The sequence below is a fragment of the Lactuca sativa genome, chromosome 7 (assembly GCF_002870075.4).
Source record: "Lactuca sativa cultivar Salinas chromosome 7, Lsat_Salinas_v11, whole genome shotgun sequence".
Classification (NCBI taxonomy): domain Eukaryota; kingdom Viridiplantae; phylum Streptophyta; class Magnoliopsida; order Asterales; family Asteraceae; genus Lactuca; species Lactuca sativa.
Window position 1 is genome coordinate 142345945 of NC_056629.2, and position 14980 is coordinate 142360924.

Here is a 14980-nt window from a genome sequence, read left to right on the forward strand (position 1 = left end):
ACGACGGTGAGTGGAAAACTGTCGTCCATAGTCGCAGCCCTTAAAACTCAAGAAAATTTTAATCTGAGCCGCATAAACTCAAAATTTGCGGTTGTGTGCAGTTTATCAATCAGCTTCTCCTTCTTCTACCTACGATTGCGGTTGTGTGCAGTTCATCAATTGGCTCCCACAACCGATTACCGACAGTTTCTTATCCACATGCGTCTCCTCATTCTTCTCCTTACGTTGGCATCCATCCCTACAACTTCCCACCATGGAGTTGTTGAATCCCATCATTTTCAACTCTTTTTTACATATAAATAGAGCTCCATGAGAATATTAGAGCAGATATATATGCTTCCATCGAGATCTAGGGGGGTGTTTGGCTTAGCTTTTCAAGTCCAAAAGTCCTTTTTGAAAAAGAAAAAAAGGCAAAAGATGTTTGACAAAGTTGATTTTAAAAGTTACTTTTTGAGTTTTTATACAATGAAAATGAACTTTTTGGAAAAGTCAGGAAATCCTGATTTTTTACAACTTTTTCAAAAAGGACTTTTAGGCTTTTAAAAGCTAAGCCAAACACCCCTCTAGGTATCGTTTCTCTGCCCCTCTCAAATTAATTATTTAGTCCCAAGTATACATCTTCTCTCTGATATTTCCCATGCATCTTGAAACCCTTACTGGACTTCTGATCTAAATTCCAGTTTTGATTTGATTGATTTTTTTAGCAGGCGCGAGAAGATTGTTCAATTGCAAACCATATAAGAAATCAGACAATCGGGTGAAAGGAATATGAGGTGGATGAGGGTTGGTGTTTCTCACGAGCTCTCACACACATATAGAACAGGTATGTTATGGATTTTCATGCTTCACACACACACACACAAAGAACAAGTATGTTATAGATTTTCTATGTTTCAATCAATTTGTTGAATTGCTTCGTTTGATGTCAACAGTTATGGAATCAATTTCAACCGAAAATAGTTCCCCTAAGGTAAATTGATCGGATTGTGTTTAACTTTTCAATGTTTTAATGAGTTTCTTTAATGAGTTACTTGAATTTCTTCTTACTTGAATCCTTTCATTGCTCACGTGATTAACGATGGACCATAAATCGATCAAGCAATTGGATGCCTACAAAGAACACCCACCCCCAAGTAACTCTCTCTCTCTCTCTCTCTCTCTCTGTGTGTGTGTCTTCTATTGTTATATGTGTTTGGGGGGTTTTGATGCTTTAGCCGACGTTTTCAAGTTGGGTATTTCTATTTCTTGAGATTTAAAACATTCAATTTCATATGAATCTGTTGAATTGATCCATGTTCAATTTTTTTCCCGATTCTTGGATTGGGTTATAAAACTAAAATTTCAATTTAAATTTGCAAAACATAAAAAACATTAGGTTTTTGTCTCCAAATAAAAGTTGAGTATGATAAAGTTTAAATAATTTGTTTACTGTTGCAGCATTAGGGGAACTGATTGATACAACGAGATAAATTATTGAAACCATCTAGGTCATAATCACTACTTGATATGGTCAGCCTTATATTTGCATTTTCCATTGTGATTTACCTTATTACTTTGGACGTGATAGTTGAAACTAATTGGCAACTTCATCCTTTGTTTTTTTTTTTTTGTTTTATTATACTTTTTTTTTTCTATCTAGATGCACCTTGATAGTTTGAAGCATCTAAAATGACTTGATAATGAAGAGGTAAGTATAATTTTTTTTAATAACTCAATGTTGATTTAATTTTCCAGAAAATTTACTCCATATAATCCTTTATGGTCGTGTTTTTGCTTATAGATATTGACAAATAGAATGGGTGAGTACTCATTCATCTATTACTTGATTATAACATACTATAATAGTTTTTAATGTTCTTTTCTTGTGAATTTGTAGACTTATAAAGCATGCTTACATCTTTTACTTTGGGTGTTTGCTTTCATTGATGGCATATTTGATGGGCGCTCTATACATTCTCAAGTTTTGCACATTCTTTTCACCTTATGAGCATTGGCAAATTGTTACACGAAAGAAGATCGAAATAGGCTTTGTTGGATGATTCGTTGGTAGATGTTGTTTGTTTATCGGAGTTTTTGATGTATTTGCCCCTAGGAGCTTTGGCGAAATGACACAGCTGAAGGGTGTATGTTTTTTCACTCAAAAACGTTTTTTTTTTTTTTTTTTTTTTTTTTTTTTTTTTTTTTTTGAGAATTCACAAGCAACAAAGATTCTACCATCATTATAGGTGTTGTGGTTCTTGCTTATTTAGTTTAGTTTTCGTTTATAAAGTCAATATTGATTACTTGAAGAAGTTTTCATTTTCTTTTGCATGGTTAAATCTAATATAAAACAACTAATGTATCCCATTGTAGTGTCTACTTTTACATATTTTATATTTACCATAAACTTTATAACATTTGAAAGAAAACTAAATACATATGATTCAAGTTAAAAATAACATCGTTTTGACTTTTGAAAGTCAAAGACATACATTCTTTTGGGAGCTTTTTCCCCATAGTTAATATTGAGATTGTGGTTTATGTTTGTATCTGTTTGAGCTTAATCTAAGTTGTGATAAATATATATTTAATGGTAATTATTCTAAGGAGTTAATGAATTAAATGGCAAAAAAAAAATATTTATGAGATTAATGAATCGCAAGTTCATTTCTTTTTTATGCTTATGAGAAAAAATGTTAATTTTGTTCCAATATAATTACTGTAGAGGAATGTATAAAGCAAATAATAAATGCCACAAATAATATATTTTGATGTTCCTAAAGAGTCATATTTTATTTATAAATAGTATAGAATTTAAATTTATCTTTATATATTGGAAAATATTTGAAAATATTTATATGCTGAATTTTGTTCCCTAAATTTTATAAAAATTGTATATATTACAAATGTTTTTGGATTTTAATTATTTAGTAAAAAATTATATCTAATCGGTGATTATATTTATACATCTTGGAATTTAATAAAATGTTGAATTTTTTTAAGTAAATAACAATGAGCTTTGCATGTATATTGCATTTAAATTTAGTTGTTTCTATTTCCCGGTCAATGTGATAATCTAATTATTTTATATATAATACTGATTTACCTGTTTTGTTTTTTTTTATATATATATTATATAGAAATTGATCAAGAGTATTTCCTGTTTTTCAATCATAATGTTGAAAGGTATTTGTATCGAAGAAGTATATAAGATGTTAATAACTAAGAAGGTTTAATGTGGTTTAAAGATGTATTTGTAGAATTTCTTGTGTTTTATGTATGTTGCAGAGTTTTGAAAATCCCTCCCACATGTCAAAGTTATATTTGTTGCTATTCTTTTACTTATACTAGAAAAATAATAACATCTATTTACCTATAATGACAATCTACTTACAATTTTCATGCAGGTAGTAAAGAAGTTCATCGCCTACATTAGACTATTGGGTAAAGTAAGATGTTATTCTTTGCAATTTGTGCAAAAAAGATACAGTCATATTTAAATATGTTTTATAATGATTTGTCTATTATGATTTTTATTTATTTTTACATCAACCAGGTACAAGGAAAAGCATATTTGATGATCTTCATGGATAATGTATGTATTTTTAAGTAAGAAAGACTTTTTATTACTTATCTAAATATTTTTAGTAAATATGTTTGAAACTACATTCATTTGGTAAAAAATTGATCTATTTTTATAAAATTCATTATCCCGACCAACGGGCAATCATAACGCTAGTTGGTTATGGTTAATGATTTTTGTCGGTTATGGTTTTGGTTAATGGTCAACAATGATGTTCAAAATGATATAAAAGGTGATAATTGGACTAATTGTGAATAAATTTTACAAATTGTAGAATTATAGTATTTTGAATTATCGGATTCATCAATTGACTAAGCCCAATGCCTGATTGGATAAATGCTTGTATATATTCATCTCTTGATAAGAGGATTAACGGATTATTTTTTGAAGTTTTAATTGATCTTGGATAAGTTGGACTATATTATTTTATATATAATCTATAATTTTCATATAGGTAAATACAAAGTCAGCGATTCGGTTAATAATGGTTCGGTTAACGTGTAAAACCATAATTGAACCGTTAGTTATCAGTTATCAGCAAAAAAACGAACCAACGGTTTTGAAAATGGTTCGGGTATATCGATTAATTCGTTTTTTCGGTTATTATGCTCACCCCTAATAGAGTGTGTATACCAACATATAAAATAAAGAGTATATAGTGTTGTTGATTTTGGTGTCATTAATATATTTAGTGTAGTCAATATGTCATTTAAGACAAGTCGAGTTTTGTTTGATTATATTATGAGACTGAAGGTGAAGTATGTATACTTGGATAATTAATAAACATTTGGGAACATGCGAGTCCGATGACAACTCCCTAGCGGGTTTCGTTGGCTGCTCAACGGATGGGGTCAAGGAGGATCACCCTTGCGGGGTAGCGTCCCGACTTGAGACAAAATCCATATAGAAGAAATAAACGTTACTTTCCTGTCAAGAAACAAGAATTGTGTCATTTCTAAGGACTGTATCTTTCCCCTTAAAATTGTCACCGTCTTCATAAATTGGAGTTTTTGGCAATGCAGAAGAAAAAACGAAAATCGTATCGTTATTCTGCCTCACAAGAATACGAAACACAATGATGTATTATGTGTTTGAGATTTAGATTATGTATGTAATTCTAAATCGTTTTCTTGGATTATCTCACAATTTGAATTCGTGTAACCCCATACATAGGGTTGAATTACATATTTCGAAAAGTATTGTAAACACGATCCACAAATTTGCTAAGTATTTCTAACATTTATGAAGGAGAGTTAGTGAGTGTAGATATGATAAAGATGTAAGAACATGATACGATATAGTCCCACACAGTGCACGAGAGAGATCATCATATCCTAAAAATATATAATATGTTATTGTTAAACCGTTGTCGCGCACGATTTAAGCAAATAAAATATTCACTGCTCGAATGAACTAAAAATACAACATATGGAAGCACGGTCGAATCTACAGGGACACGGGCTAACAGTCAATGCCTTTTTGCATAAGACACATACTAGTCATAAAACAAAAAGTATGAAAGGGGGTGGGGTGGGGTTGATTATTAATTAAAACTAAAATAGCAGGGAAAATAACCAAAGAAAATCTAGTAAATAAAAGCGAATTCATTTCTACTACGACTTTCATAATCATGCAATCAATCTAGACTCGGTTATTCAAAATGTGTTATATTTGAGTTAGTACTGAGAAAAACTAACAGACTCTAGTAAATTATCCTTTACCTAATTAATTAACTAAAACAAACTCTTCAGTTAATCCTAACTTTTTATTGATCCAATTAAACAAGATTTTAATTAAATTCAGAAAAGTTACATTAAAATCTGTGTAAAATTCCAGCAGTATCCAATACTTCTCACAAGCTCGGAAGCGTAAATATATGAAATTTCAGTTTATAATAAAGTCAAATCCAAACATAGAACCAATTATTACTTGTTACTTATTACTAGATTGTCAAAACAATTACAGATTTCAACAATTGATTAACTGAAATGATTAAACCTAGCTAGATGATAAACTTAACAAGAATCAAAATCAAACATTCATTAATCATAAAACTGAAATTACTAAATAGAAATCACACAATGAAAACCAAATCTGATGGATGATCACATAAAAAGTACTAGTCTTCTAGAGCAAGAAAACAGAAATTTCGATCAAATTTTTTGAGAAACTGTAACACTCGGGTCAGGTGCATATTATTGTTATTATAATTAAGTTAAAAAGTTTTCACTTTTGGCCCTTCTCACAACGTGAAGAATGTGTGTCACCTCGTGAGGAGTAATTTGGACCCGCACATCATTTTGAGGCTCACGATGTGAGCAATCTAATGCTCGCAATGTGAGAGCAGTCTAAGGACCAAAAACTCTAATTTTGGTATTTAAAGGAAAGAGGGGGCTAGGGTTGTTCACCCTCTGCCTCCCTCACACTCTAAGCCCCAGAGAACCCTGCAATTTATCATCCTTGAAGTTCTTAGCCATTTTGGTGCCATTTCTAGCTTGAAGATGGAGAGAATAAGAGGAAAACAGTAATATATTTGTGGGTTGGGTAAAGTAGCAACATTATCATCACCTCTTCTTGTTGTTGGACCTTTGTAAGTATCAAAGATTCAAACTTTATTACATATCATGGGTAGATCTAGGATTTTGTCCACCGTTCTTCATGTTTAAGCATGCTTGAGTGAATTAAATCCATAAATTTAGCAACTTTATGGATTCTAAGAGTTCCTTGATCATCATATTGTTCAGATCTGGAAGTTGGTGAGGTATAAGAGGCATGCATGAAAGTTGGAAGCATATTTCTACATTTTTTACCTAGAATGGGTTGGTTCATGCATGATGCAAGCATGGCCATAAAGGAAGCATTTTTATAGACTATAGGAGTTCCCCTTAACCTATGGATGAGATGGATTCGAGGACTTAATGAAATAAGGACTTAAAATTATGACTTTTAGCTTCAGATGTGCTCACGACGTGAGACCTAAGATCTCACAACGTAAGAATGAGTGCTCACGTCGTGATGTCAACTCAGGTGATTTCTTTAACTGAGTTGGCTAGGTTGGGTCGATTCGAGTTGGAATCAGACCGAGTGGAGTATCACGACGTGAGGATGGATATTTGTCGTTAAGGGCCATTGAGTTTGACATTGACCCGGGGTTGACCAAGTTTTACTTAAGGGTAATTTGGGTAAGTTAAGCTATAGTTGAGCCCTGGTCTCTATCCATTGAATAGGTAACTTGTAGAGCAATTATTCAGAGAAGAGTATTGTTCAGTGATTTATCAGAATGTGAGGTGATTTTTCCTCACTGTACTTGTGGGTCAAAGGAACCAATCTCGGCCCACTAGATTATGTATCCTATTATATATGATGTTACTATGATGCGGTGATCTTTTAGATTTGTGTCTTGATATATAGGATGTTGTTATGCGGTAGTGATGTGTAGATCTGCCTGTTTTCTTATTGACTGGTCATGTGTTCTTTTGTTATGTATATGTTGACATGTTATGGTTTTGGGTTAAGACTTTACTACTATATGCGCGAGTCAACAGATCAGGGGTATTCCAGCCTGATGGCTGTAGAGCCGAGGGTATTCCAATCTGATGACTGAGTGGACCCATTATATATTGGTATTCTATTGTGATGGCTAATTAGGTCGGGTGTAATCCAACCCAATGGTTGTGGACCCGTGGGTATTCCAGTCCGATGACTGAGCAGATCCAACATGCTTGTTTGTATGTGATATGTGTATTGTGGGGGTGGTACTTTGGGGGAACTCACTAAGCTTTGGCTTACCATTTCAGTTTATTGTTTCAAGTACTTCTGAGGATCACGGGAAAGCGAAGCTGTGATCGTGCACATTCCTTTGGATTTTTTTGTTATTTGGATTTTAGGATACTCTGATATTTGATAAACACTTTTGAAACACTAGTTTTGTAAACAATGATGGTTTTTGGTTGTTTTTGAAAAGTTAAAGTTTATTGTAATTTTCGGGATGTTACAAGTTGATATCAGAGCCTTGGTTTGAGAGAATTGGATGAACATTCGTGTGAACCCAGAATCAAACTGGGTAACTGCAAAAGTTTTTAAATAGGTTTCAAAATTGTTTTCAAAATAACCAAGGAAGGATGCAATGTGTACGATCAGTTGGAGCAAGAATGTATACCCCAAGTCCCGTCATGTGGTTGTAACAATATATGTTGTGGCAATTCTGATGCTCTTGATTCCTTTTTAGTATGGAGTTCGCAAGGGAATCTGGTTCGGGATCTGGAGCTGATGGCCATGATAGGTTAGGGTTGACTGTTGTTCAGATTAGCGAATGATTACCATTAAGGTTTCGCAGATATTGCAGGAAGAATTGTTTGGTATCATGGATTAGATCATTGGCAGCTTAATTGCCATGTTCGAGGAACGAACTACAACCTTGCAAATTGTGAGGGGTACTATTGAGATGACTGTTGAGGGAGATCTTGATGAGGGGACATGACTAGGAAAGAGGAGGATGTGACATCCCCAATTTCATGGCCAGAAAAGACCGATTTGTTTATGCTTTGTTTTAAAAATCAGAGTAATCTTTTAAGGAAAACAGTTGCGGAATTTGTTCCCAAAACAAAATATGATAAGAATTTATCAAAGCATTTCTTTAAAGAAATGCTATTTTCATTATATAACAAAATCTCGGGATGTCATGTTCAATACAGACCAAAAGCATAAACAGGACAAAATAGACCATACAACAGTTATTCATAACTACTGGCCTATAATCCAAAATTTCTCATTATGTCAGCCAACTTATGCTCTCGTGCCATAACCTGTAATACAAAGAAAACTAAGAGGGTCAGACTTGGGAGCCTGGTGAGCATATAGGGTTTTCATCCCACAATGTTATATCATATATTTATATAAATAGAACATTCAAACTTGTACAATTTCACCATATAAAGGCAACTCTTATCCCACCCCATCGATCCTCACAATGACACGATCTAAACTCTCGTATCTAAAATTTTCCTCTTTACCTGATCCCTACTCACGTATCTAAAACTATCCTCTTCACCCGATCCATACTCACGGATCTAAAACTAAGCTTTTCACCTAATCCATACTCACGGATCTAAAAGTAACCTTTTCCCCTAATCCATACTCACGGATCTAAAACTACCTGATCCATACTTATGGATCTAAAACTAACCTCCTGATCTGATCCATACTCCCGGATCAATAATTGTACCCAATCCATACTCCCGAAATAGGGACAATTAACTATACCTTAATCCTGATCTGATCCATACTCTCGGATCAATAATTGTGCCCAATCCATACTCTCAGACTATGGACAATTAACTTAGTCTTAATCCATATCTGATCCATACTCTCGGATCTATAACTGTGCCCAATTCATACTCCCGGACTAGGGACAATTAACTTAGTCTTAATCCATACTCCCGGACTAATAGCAAGTTTATCTCTTTACCTGATCCATACTCCCGGATCTAAAACTAACATCTTGGTCTAATCCATACTCACGGATCTAAAACTAACCTCTTGATCTGATCCATACTCACGGATCTAAAACTAACCTCTTGATCTGATCCATACTCACGGATCTCATCTACCCATGTCCTACCCAACATATTTGTAGATATAAAATACATATACAATTTGACTCATTTAAAACTATATAAAACATCCATTCCACACTCATATCAAATAAACAACAATATATAAACACATAGCACGTATTTCATAGCAAATACTTCATATTTATGTGTTAGAAGAGAGTGACTACACACTCACCCAAAACATATACTTAATACATTCAAACAATACTTGTATTAATATCGTGTTTATGGAAGGGACTATACACTCACTTGATCAAAAGATGATCGGATAGCACTACGGCTCTTCAAATAGTATTCTTCGGTGAAACCGCGATCACTTCACTCACCGGACTTCTCGCGGGCAGTGCTTTGGCTCGGAAACTCTTTTCTTCTCTGGATCTTCGAGGCTTTAGGACTTGCTTCGGGTCTCGTGTTGATACCGAGGCTTCGGGGGTACTTCTTTGCATGAAAATCGAGGTAATATGGGTGAGAGAAGGGTGATATAGCAATCTTGGCCGGCTGCCCCTTCAAATCTATTTATAGGGCTAGTTTCTCATTTTCCACGTTGTGGGCACTTTTTCCACGTCGTGGGTTTGGTCGTCACTACATGCGTCATCGCAAGTTGGGTCTGGCAGACTCCAGGAGGCGTCAGAAAACATGCCACGTCGTGGGCACTGTTTCCACGTCGTGGCCACTGACACAGCTTTGGGGTTCGCGCCCTGAATTCAGAAAGTCATAACTTTCGCATACAAACTCCGTTTTGGACGTTCTTTATATCGACGCGTAGGTGAGAATATGCTCTACAACTCTCATTTAGACTCCATTGTCTAATTTTGACTCTATTTTTAATATATTATAAATATATTATTTTTAGTAGGCCGGGACAGAACAACTCCATTAGAAATTCATAACTTCTTCATCCGACGTCCGTTTTCGTCTGTCTTTTTACCGTTGGACTACTATCGAGGAGATCTTTGATTCTCGTTTAGATTGTTTCGGCTAAAAATCACTCGATCTCATATTCGAGTATTCGGGCTGCATACCGCTAAGTCGAAACTTCGGAAAATCATAACTTCCTCATATGAAGTCAGATTTGGGCGTTCTTTTTATGCACGCTCTCGGTTTAACGTATTCTATGAAATTAATTTAGATCGCTAAATCCAAATATCGCTCTTGTAACACCCCAGATTCCCAAGTATTATTTTATTCTTTTATTTTTGGGTGAGTGTGAGGAGACTCGGCGAGTTGGAGTCCAAACTCGCCGAGTAGGATCGCGGTTTTGTGCACGGGTTCTGTGACATCCCCAAAATCACGGCCAGAAAAGACCGGTTTGTTTATGCTTTGTTTAAAAATCAGAGTAACATTTTAAATGAAAGTGTTGCGGAATTTGTCCCAAAACAATAATATGATAAAGATTTATCAAAAGCATTTCCATAGAAATGTATTTCATTAAAAGACTCGGGATGTCATGTTCGTACAGATCAAAAGCATAAACAGTACAATACAAGCCTTACTACATTATTTCATATCTACAGGCCTATATCCGTAATCCCTCATCCAAACATCATATATATGCTCAAGCGCCACTACCTGTAATACATAAAACTGAGTGGGTCAGGCTTGGGAGCCTGGTGAGCACATAGGGTTTTCAACCCACAATAAATAGTTTATTAATTTCATCAATCAACAATAACCCGATTACCCGTTCCCGTTATCCTCACTTTACGTCCCTAAACACCTATCATAAGGGACCTAACCTAAGGATCATCATCGGGACGGACACTACTACTAAGGGGATTCCTCAGCAATAAATGTCCTAATAGGCAACCATGTGGGGGATGGAGTACATCTGGTGAGCACACAGTTCAAATAAACACCTACAGGTTGCGAGCCTGCTAGTGTTCCACTGGACTGTCTAGAATAGTCTGTGGTCGTCATCTATACTCCGCTAGATGACTGGATCATCAATAACATCTATAACGAGGCCTCTCATTATTTTATTTTGTCACACAGCAACTATTACATCTACCCATGTTTTACCCAACACATTTTGTAGATATAAAATACATATACAGTTTAAATCTTTGAAAACATGTATAAAACGTTCATCCAGCATAGATAGCAAGTATTCAGATAATATGCACAAATAGCACGTAATTTATATTAAATACTTCATATCTATGTGTAAGTTGAAAGTAAATATGCACTCACCTGAAAAGGTGGTGATTCCGAACTCAGACAGCGCTTCGCTTCTTAAAAAGAATTTTCTTCGACGAAACCTAGTATTATTACCACTAGAGTTTAGTTTATTATTCGTCGAGACTAATTAATAGTCTAGCTATTATTATTATTATTATATAAGCGTCAAAAAAATACTTATATAACCCATAATAATAGCCCAAGTATTTATTATAAGTTCCTAATAACGTTACTATAATTAAATAAAAGCTATATTAAAAATAGCGTAGGCGTAGCTCACTTACAGCGGGTTTTATAGAAAACCGGGCTTTGCTTGGAGCAGCGTTCCCGAGCCGAAAAGCTCTTCTTCTCGGAGCCTTCGAGCACTCCGGGGCTTCCGCCTCGTGCTAGGGAGGTTCCCTAGGCTTTTCGGGGGATTTCGGGGCTAGAGAGAGGTTCTAGAGAGAGAGAGAGAGTAAAGAGAAGAAAGAATGGGAAAGGTGTGAAGAAAATGAGGGTGGGAGAGGTGGTATTTATAGGGTGAAATGTGGCTGAACTTGGTGCCACATGTCACCATCTGGTGGCAAGCCTTGGGGAGAAAGCAATGGCCAAGATTGTGCCACATCACCCATTTTCGCACAGCACACTTCCGACTTCTAAAATCTGTAACTTTCACATACGACCTCCGTTTTTGACGTTCTTTATATCCACGCGTAGGTAATAATAAGATCTACAACTTTCATTTTGACACCGTCAGCCAATTCTCGATCGATCTTAAATTTAACAGTACAAGGAGATTATACTGTTAAACGTCTGCGTAAAATTAATAACTTCTACATACAGACTCTGTTTTTGTCTGTCTTTTTACCGTTGATTTCCTATTAATGAGATCTTCAACTCTCATTTACGTTGCGTAAGCCAAAAACCGCTCGAACTAAAATTCGAGTTTCAGGCCGTGCACTGCTAAGCCGAATCTTAGAAAAATCATAACTTCTTCATACGAAGTCAGATTTGGGCGTTCTTTTTATCGATGTTCTTAGTTTAACATATTCTACGACTTTTGTTTAGATTGATAAGGCTAAAAAGTCTTCTATCGTAAATTCACTATTTACGTCTCCCGGTGTCGTGCCGGTTTTGCCGTAAAACTTCGGCGGGCCATAACTTCTTCGTTATAGCTCGGATTTCGGCATTCTTTATATGTACGGAAACCTTGAGACGTATTCTACAACTTTATGTAGAGATATCAGGATTATCTCACACTTTAATTTTGACGCTCATTTTTATTCTTTATTAATTATACATTTATAATTAAATAATAAACACATAAACACACATAATTCACATAATACTCAAATATTTTATATTTATTACTTCAAAAAGAGTTACAATAGTTGACCTAGACTATTACATTGACAAAAATGCTTAGCCCTGAAAACCCGGGCGTTACAGGTTCGCGTCTGGAATCGGCGAGTCCATGCTGTTTAATGAAACCCTAATTTCCAGTGTTTGAGACCTATTTAAAGGGGCTTATGGCCGTCATTTGCGGCCACCAACCCTAGAGAGAAACCCTAAAGAGATTTTGAGCGTTTGGGGAGAGAGAAGAGGCCATTGTTGACCTTTGAAGCCTTGTTTGGAAAGGCAAAGGAGATTCTAGCTAGGAGGAGGCAAGGGAGGTGGACATCCTTCAATTTTGGAGCTCAGAGCATCATCTTGGAGGTTTATTTTGGCTTCCTTTTCTGTTGTCATGATAAACATGGGGGTTAGGGTTTCTTGACCCCTTTGTTGGTTAGATTTGTTGTCCATTTCATCCCTATTTGTGATGAGTCTTGGGATGAGATCCATAGAGGTCCAGAGAAGCTTTATTCCTTAAGCTTTATGAGGATTCATGGGCGTTTTGACCTAGAGATATGAGATATGGGGCTAAAACATCATCTAGGAGCAAATAGTTGTTGTTTGAGCACCAAGGTTTGGACTTTACGTGATTATCATGCCTGGGGAGGCCAGATCTATGATTGTATGGAACAGATCTGACCTCAGAAATGAGTTTGAGTTATGCATGGCATGGACTCGCCGAGTCTGAAGAACAGACTCGGCGAGTAGCATGAAGTTTGCCCTTAAGAGGGTGCCAAGAGAGGGTTAATTCTAGTCTCGAGGGTTATATTCATGAGAGTATTTGCCTTATGTGTTAGGCGGTGGCGAGTTCGAGATTCAAGTGTGGGGATATCTGCTTTCTGCTTGCCAGGTGAGTCTTCTCACTATACTTTACCTTGAGTAGGTAACCAGAGTTATGTGACAGAGTATTTGTATGCTATGTATGTTATGTGTTGTACTGCATTATTTCTATGTGATTTATGTTGTGCATGTTTACAGAGTTAGAACCGGAAGGTTCCCAGAGTTAGAACCGGAAGGTTCACAGAGTTAGAACCAGATGGTTCATAGAGTAGGGTCCACAGACCCATAGAGTTATAGCCTCGAGTGGCTAATATGTGTTATGTGTGGTATTTTGGGGGACTCACTAAGCTTCATGCTTATAGTGTTTTGTGTTATGTGTTTCAGGTTTCTCTCAGGATCACGGGACGGCACCGGCTCGATTGTACACACCAGAGAAAGAGTCATGTTTTGAGGATCCTGGTTTATTAAGCAAGTGAAAATGGGGTTATGTTTTTGTAATTCGATTATGACTGGAATTTTAAGAAAAGTGTTTTTAAGAATTAACGATTATTTTTAAATGAAAAATTGTTTTGAAATTTACGGTGTTACAGCTCTATCATAAATTCATTATTTACGTCGCGCTGTGTCGTGTCGGTTTTGTTGCGAAACTTCGACATGTCATAACTTCTTCGTTATAACTCGGATTTCGGCGTTCTTTATATGTAAGGAATCCTTGTAACATATACTAAAACTTAGTTAGGATTACTCCTTATAAATAATATTCCATCAAAAAGTCATTTTTGACGCTTATTGTCCTTAAATTGACTAGCCCTAATCTACAGGTGTTACAATTATCTCCCCTTTAGGATGATTACGCCCCGGAATCATCAACGAAAATAGGACTTGTATAATGATTCCACACGTTATCTTTTCATCCTAGGTACTAATCATAACTTCTATGTCTCCTCAAAAGAGTATTTAACTTTAGCGCTTCTTGACTACAGACGATGCTCAATCTTGCATCTGCTTTTCTTACTGTCACACCCCCAAACCGGAACGGCGGAAACGTTCGGGGGCGGATGACTTCATGTGGTAACGTAACAAATGAATACATAGTAAAGAAAGCAATACAACCATCATATATATAATTGAAAGTTTACATTTGTCAAAAGGTACATGTTCAAAACCAATTACAATATGATGTCAAAATATGAAATTAAACTAGCGTCGCAGCGTCCCTTCTTCGAAAGCTGTTTGTTACCTGTAATTATTGAATCCCTGAGACATACAAGTAGTTTTGAAAGAGTAGATCAACATTTAAACTGGTGAGTTTCATAAGTATTAAATGACAATGTTTGTATGAAATGAAATGTTTTGTTCTTGTTTGTTTGCTTCTAGAAAATCCTATATTTTCTACTAGTATAAAAGTAGCCTTCTCTCAAGACCAATGTTTGTTTCTAAAAATGTATGTAAGTATAAAATTTCCAATACTTCT

General features: G+C 35.5%; 1 long non-coding RNA gene across 1 annotated transcript; it reads right to left on the reverse strand.

The window, feature by feature from the left end:
- Nucleotides 1-10404: 10404 nt before the first annotated feature.
- On the reverse strand, nucleotides 10405-11913 carry LOC128127442 (uncharacterized). Its single transcript, XR_008225248.1, has 3 exons — nucleotides 11640-11913; nucleotides 11368-11435; nucleotides 10405-10746 (listed from the first exon to the last, which is right to left on the reverse strand). It is a non-coding gene; the product is annotated as an uncharacterized LOC128127442 (long non-coding RNA).
- Between the last annotated feature and the right edge of the window lie 3067 nt (nucleotides 11914-14980).